We start from the raw sequence: 8060 nt of genomic DNA on the forward strand, positions 1-8060 counted from the left end.
ATTTAGTTTTATTAATTTACGTCAATATGGTGTACGAAAGACCAATCCATCTTGTTATTCTTTTCAATCATATTACAAAGCATTAATTATAGAAATATAAAATATCATCCTAACACTTTGAATTGTGAAGATGACTTTCTCAAATCGTTAGTAGCATATCAGGATTTTTCTACACAATGAAAATTAAATGAAATTTCTTCAGATAAATGGCATCCTCCGACAAATGTTTCATTAAATATAAATAAAATTGAAATGGATGCGCTAACTTATGTAAGCGGATTCATCTCAAACGAAATTTAAAAAAAAAATTCCAAATTGTATCTGTACAAGAGAGATGTTTTAAATTTACATGACCAACCTGCTGCCCTTCACCATCTTCTAATTAATATTAAAGAATACGATCCAAATGTTAAAAAACTAAAATACGCCAATATTAAATTTTTAAATAATATTTTTAAAGTACATACAATTCTTTTTAAGTAACATATTAAAAAACGATTAGTTAGCGTACTTAAGTGTAAAATTAATTTTGAGTTTGAGTTTTGTGAACACAGGGAGGATGTTTATGAACATATTTTAATAGCTTTGTCAAAATTTATCTTTTTAATTATATCAAAAAATTAAATAACACTTTACAAGGTAAAGTAAGTCCTATAATTAAAAATGATATTGAAAAACTTTGTCTGGAAATGTACAGAAAAAGATTACATAAAAATAGTATATCAAACTTTTTTTATCAATATTTGTTTTTTCGATAAAATTTATAATGTATAGAAAATCAGAGCATTCTTAAAGGTTGGTGAAATAAACAGCGTTTGTGTGCTGACTGCCGTATACAAAATACTAATGAGTATACTGAATACTACATGCACATTACATGAGCCACTACAGGCTGAGATTATAATGTATATGCAGAAAGCTAGAGAATATGGGATAGGCGAAAGACTCAAACATGTACTGGGTTTACTAACATATTGTAAGTTTATAGGCATCTAAAGCTGATGGTATTGACAGACGAAGATTTTCACGTGCAGATTTTCTCAATCTGAAGAAGAAACGACAGAATACATTTTATATTGGTAATAATGATATTTCCGGGAAATTATATTTATTTTACCATATTACGATAAACATATTTAGTTTAAAATATTCAAGTATATTTGTTAAATATATAATAAAAGTAGTATATTTAACTAAACATTTGTATATAAAGAGATTTGTCCAATTCTGTATTTTTAAAATAATAAATAGTATTTACACATATTTGGCTTTAATTTTATTTAATAATTGTATAAATTATACTGTTAAATCTTATTTTTTACACATCACAAAGATACTTGTTATTAGTATTGTTGAATTTGTGTAAAAATAAGATTTAATAATCAAATTTAATTATATATATTTTAGAGTAAAATTCAATAAATACGCTCATTTAAAAAGCCCGCGCTTCGATCCATTTGAAACAAGCCCTACTCAATAGATGGCGCCACTTCTATAGGATCATTTTTCAGTATGGCATACTCCCAAATTTTTAAGTACAATTGGTGGCAAAAGTTTCATAACTTTTTCCACTAATTCAAAATTCTTACCACTAATTTTGACGTTGTGAATGCTTACATATAAATAAGAGGAACAAGCTTCTACCCTAACTGAAACCACTAATTTATTCTACTAATTGCGAGGTTCTCAATGAAGCTTTAAATAGAAGTAGATTTAGAATACATAGGTGGGGTAAGATGTAATAATCCAATATTAAAAATAAATAGTCTAAAAATATATATTAATTTTTAGCAACAGTAGTGTAAATCTGATTAGTCAATTGCTTAGGATGATTGTCGATATTATTTAAGAGGGTATTCAATACATAAGTTTTAAAATATTAACTTTGCAACCAGTAGATTTACAAATAATAACCCACCAATAGAACCCTTTTAGATTATCAAAGTGATGTATATATAGGTAGGTACCATTTTTATTAATGGTAATTATCGCAGTAAAAAATATTCGTTTTTAGCTAGAAAAAATTAAATAAAATGCATCTTAGTGTAGGGTTGCCAAGTTTCAAAATTAAAAATAGAGGACGCGAGTATAAATAAAAAATAAAATCTTGTTGAAATTGATACATAGATCATTGTTGTAGTATTGTTATTTAATTAAAAATACTAGAAACATGTAAACTAAAGTGATTATTTTTCTCTACACACTGGATTGGTTCGGATCCCGGTAACTAGATTTAGCATGCTATACTGTCGAATTTAAAAAAGTATTTGCAAATACTGTCGAATATCATTAAAATGCCATAGAAAAGGTTTAATTGTCCATTCCAAACTAACAAGTATGTGAATTCTGTTCTTAAAGAAAAATTAGCGGTCAACGCCAAAAAATTAGGCGAGATATTTAAATCACGTGTAACGGATAAAGCAAAGATTGCTGAACTGAAAATTGCTGCATTTATTGCAGAATATTGCTTAATAAACACTGTCGATGATATTATCAAAAAAATAATATGGCGGCAAATGAAGTGCTGCGGATTTCTGAACAGAGTAAAGTTAAGTGTAAAAGTTGCGGTAGTATCAGTCACGGATCATGTGAAGTGTGTGAAATGTAGGTAGGTGTAAACTCAGGAACGCCATTTATCGACATAAAACAAATACCTCGTCCGAGTCGTCGGATACCACGCCAACCGCCGAAGTTAAAACACTGATCTATACATTGGAATATTGAACGAGAATGGTCTTTTGCGAAAACTGGTACAAGAGATGGAATCGAAAAACAATATACTACAGGAAAATTGTACCTTACTGAAAGAAAAGATCAATTTCCTCATGGAAAAAATTAGTATATATGAAAAAGATCAAGGTAACTTCAAATATCAGAATCATAGTGGAAACTCTGTTCCTACCATTGGCGAAACTGGGTCGGCCGGGCGGCAAAAATGGAATGGTAATATCCAATATGCCGAGAAAGCAGCCACAGCCGCTTCTGCATCAATTTAACCTTAAAAGTAAACAGAGCGAAGTCCACACTGTGGAAAAAAGTAAAAATAAAATAATAACAACTGAGCATTTGAATACAGCCCTTCACGAGGCCAGAACGCTAAACAAAATACAACAGCTCTAAAACTTAAATGCTGACCTCACAGAGGAAGTCACAATACGTGACCAAGAGAGGGATGGATGGCAAAAAGTTCAACGTAGGCGTCGATTTGTTGTAGGGCGGAATGATAAAGTCGATAACATACAAACTGTGCCGAGGCTTGTATCTCTCCATGTATCCAGGCTTCGACCCAATTCAAAACCAGATGACCTCGCCAAACACCTGGAAAATGCATTACCTAGTGTCATGTGCGAACTACACCAATGAAAACATCACGAAATTTATTCTTCTATGCAGACATTATACCTCTCATCGAATAGTTCATTAATATGGATACCATCAATCAACCAGGTTTCAGTTAGCGCGATAATATCATAGTTTTCATTTAACAAGTTATCATAAAATTGCTCAGTCTTTGTTCGAAGCCCTTATTATGAATGTAATGATTGGTCCGGACCAAGCACACAAAACATAATAGCTGCATCTTATGTGTATGATTATGCCAATGACAATTTTCTACTTCTATATAAACTAATAAAATCATGTGATTGGTCCGAGACAGAAGCAATTTCTGACCCATGCAGGTGTGTAACATGTTTTATGAGCGGCTTGCTGATTGTATGGACAGAGCTATCCCTAAAAAGTTAGGAAGTCGTCTACAGGTAGAAAGTGCAAATATCCTAGATGATACTCTATTGAGTTGATTAGGGGAGTGAGGTGTAACAATCATTTGCATAAAATAATTCGTGCTGGTAAACATAGTGAGTCACAACATTTAGAATATAAAAACCCCAGAAAATCAGTTAGGCAGCAGACTTCTGATGAACACAAAAACTACCAAAGAGATATTGAACAGAGTATTACTTTTGACCCAAATGCTTTTTGGAGTTTTGTTCATTCAAGAGTAACTGTATTTCAACTGAGCTGTCACTGTGTGGTGAAATATTTGATCAGCCCATTGACATTGCGAATGCTTTTGCGCGTTACTTTTCTTCCGTTTATGAACCTGCTTTGTTAGATTTTGATGTAATTGATATAACTAAGGAGTGCGGTAGCTTTGATTTTTCTTGTATAACCGAATAAAGGGTGAAAAGCGGAATAAATGAATATTTCGGGTAACATCTGTTGACTGTTCTAAGCAACGAAATTCAAAGTCGATTGCCTGAAAATTTGTCAGTATTGCAGATGATGACAAATCTTCATCCAAAAGTAGCTACATCTCAAGTTAAACCTAGTTTAAATGACGTTTGGAAGAACTTTACCAGATCTGCGTTATACGATAAAAAAAAGACGACGTTGAAACCGAGTGGAATAAACTGCAAAATAAGTCATGGTCTAATCTCAATACTTCGGTGGACTTTTTTAGTGAAGCGTACGAAGAATCTAATATATATGTTATTAATAGGGACTTGGAAAAGTAGGGAACTATGAGGCGATATATCCCGGCAGTTTTCTTCGAACTCCGAACTCCTTGTTGATAGCTGAGATAGTCAATCATTAGGCCGTGTCTTATGCAGTTTTAATCCCGATAGTAATCCGTAGTCAGATATATCGTCGGTCTCCGCACGTAGTGGCGTATCTGACAAACTTAAAAATTTTGATTTGCGCTAGTAAAACATGTATTTTAAGATGTTCCATCACCTCAAATATTATTATACGTATAAGCGGAACCATTTTGCTAAAATTTAATTATCAGTTTTTGGCTTATCTGCAAACTAATATAATTAATTTTTCACGTACAGGCGTATGTTTATGGGCATTACTGATTTTTGGGATTTTAAATCTTATTCCAAAGAATTAAAAATTCTAGCCATTAGAGAAAGTTACATTAAAAATCGACCAATTAAATGGACAGACATTATGGAACTAATGGTGACAAAAGAAGAACCAATGAATATATTTTTTAAATACAGTCATAACGAGAATAGTTATGACAAAATAATTTTAAAACAACGGAGTGGCTTCTCAAGTGTAAAAAATGGTAACTCCGGGCGAAATCCGATTTCAAAGAAAAAATGCAAGGATTTAACATCACTCTGTAAGGGCCAAACCCCCGATGTGCCCAGGATACCTGCACTACAACAGTTTTTTTTTTCATTACCGCATGAAAATTAGTTCTTTTGTATTTCTGTTTATATTGGTCTGTTTAATTAGTTTTTTTTATTTGGTTTATTCTTGAATGTATTTTTTTGGATTTATTTGTTAATTTAGTTTTTTTTTGAAAAATAACCTGTAAGTAATAGCTTTTGTTTAAGTTCGTGGGATTTTTTATTAAAATTAAGTATTTATTATACTTTTTTTGTAATATAGTTCTTTAAATATGAATTTTTGCTTTATTCTAAATAGAAAGACTTCTCTTCGACTATTTTTAAAATTATTTTGCAAAAAACTATTTTTGGCGTAAAAAGAACAAAAAAATGACCACATAGAAACGTAACTAAATTTTACTATTTTGGCGTAACAAACAAATTTTTTAAAAAACGTTTTCACGTAGAGGCGGAACTGTCTAAAATAATTTTTTTTCATCAAAATGGAAAATGATCTCTCTTAGTAGTGCCTATGGAAAGCATAATTATTGAGCAAATAATTAAAAAAATAATTATTGACACCACTAAATAAAATGGTACCATTTTCGTTTTTTGGCTCACCTGAAAAATTTATAAAATGTCAGTTACGCCAATACGTGCGGAGACCGACGATATGTGTCATCAATAAAGATTTGGAAAAGTAGGTAAACTGTGAGGCGGTATATCCCGACAGTTTGCTTCGACCTCTGAACTCCTAATTGTAGGCACAGTTACTAAATGGTGTTACTAATGGTAAATATCGTCAATGTATCAAAACTACGGAATCAAGTAGGCGCTATGAACTAGCAGCTTATCATCTGATTGTAATTCCTGTTGCACTCAGCGTACGCCAAGTCCAAATCTTTTGGGTAAGAAGCAATAAATGACAACAACACAGTCAGGAAACAGTGAAAATTATAAACCTAACGAGAATAGCACAGTATATCGCATTTCTAATGATGAGGAAGCGTTCTCTCTAGTTTCGGACGATGAAAAATTATCAAGTTCCTCCAAAAAAAACAACGCAAAATATGTAATATTGCGAATTCTTCTTCAAGTTCGATTCGGAAAGCAATAGTAATAAAAAAGGCACACATTGTTTGTCCATCTAATGAAAATACACCTATGCGAAGAAAGCGTGAAGAAAAATCAAAATTTGCAGTGACACGAGATTTAAGAAATTCGGGCCAAGAGTACAAATCGACATCTAAAACACAAAAGATGATACCAGTCCGCAAAATTGGGGTACCGTGTGGATTGGAAATGTCGTCTAAAGTGCCCGCAAAAAGTGTCAGAAGAAGTTCCGAGAAAACATATTTAGAAACTACTGGAATATGAAATTCTTACAGCAGCAAAGAGATTTTATAGCTCGTAGTCTAAACAAAGTAGAGCCCAACTATTCCAACCAAAAACCGTAACATTCGTTTACCTTCAGGATCAGTATCAGGTTTAACACAAGCAACTCAAAATACTTGGTCTACATACTTTTACTTTTTATTGAACTTTATTCTTATTTCTCCAAAAAAATCCTTTTTGCGATTGCCATACATTATTAACATCTACAGATGCATGAGCAATACATTTATTTTTGTATTTAGTCAGGCACCGAGAGAAATTTAAACAGTTTTTTAACATTATTAAATTTCAATTAACCCGAGAATACAATTTACTATTGAAAAGGTATTAATACCATCAATTTTCTTGATGTTACAATTATAAAACAGTCTAATAGATTACAATTTGATATTTACAGAAAACCCACTACCACAGACACTGTAATACATAGTCAATCACACCAATCCTGGCAAATCAAAATGTCACCCTTTCATAGTTTAATTCATAGATTAGTAATGTTTCCACTGAGCCCAGAGAATTTTAAAAAAGAGTTAAATATTATTAAACAAATCGCCATCAACAATGGATATAAGTGTTCCCTTATTGATAATATGCTAAAGAAAAAACAAAAGAAAATATTAATGAAAAATTTTTATTCCGCTAATTCTAAAGACAATAACAATTAACGACTTTTAAACTACATTCCTGATTTAACTAACAAAATATCAAATAATCTCAATAAAATAGGATGTAAAACTATTAACGTAAATAAAAGAAATTTAGGTCAAATTTTATTAAATAATAAAGACAAAACTAATGTCAAAAATAAGTCGGGTGTATATAGGGTGGATTGCAATGATTGTGATGCCGTTACATAGGCCAAACAGGTAGAAATTTAGATATAAGGATTAAAGAACATGTAAAGTCTATTAATAATCTCCAGCATAGTTCTGGTCTTGCAACTCATTGTATAGTAAATAATCACAAAATTAATGAAAACTCAATTAAGTTACTACACAGAGAAACAAAAGGTAGACGCTTAAATTACATTGAACAGTTAGAAATACTAAAATCTGTTAAAAACGAAAATAATGTTAACGACCAAGAAGGATTTCTAAACACATTTTTTATTACCCCTATTGTAAACTCTCTGAACCCACCCCCATAGCAAATATATATATAGTTACCGTGTAGTTAGACGATTAGTTCTTAAAAAACTCTTGAAAAGGGCCTAACAAGTCGAAACATATATGTAGAGTTAAAGTTACTCTTATTAAAAGTTTTTTGATACATCTAAAAGCGTGCTTTATTAAAATACTAATATTTCAACGATGTTTCACAAGGAACCAACCACAGCTTCAGTACAACATTTATTTTTATTAGATTGAATTAAAAAAGCCTCTTTTATTTTTCTTCTAGAGGCTATCGCTTCTTTCATTATCATTTTGGCGTTATTAAAACTTATTCTGTACCCTGTGTCCCTTGAATACTGACAAATTTTAGATTTGTGAAAATCTCCCTTTCTTAAATAATCTTTATGTTCTTTAATTCTAACATTTAAGG

Source organism: Sitophilus oryzae, unplaced genomic scaffold (genome assembly GCF_002938485.1).
Source record: "Sitophilus oryzae breed Bouriz unplaced genomic scaffold, Soryzae_2.0 scaffold_1442_pilon_pilon, whole genome shotgun sequence".
Lineage (NCBI taxonomy): Eukaryota > Metazoa > Arthropoda > Insecta > Coleoptera > Curculionidae > Sitophilus > Sitophilus oryzae.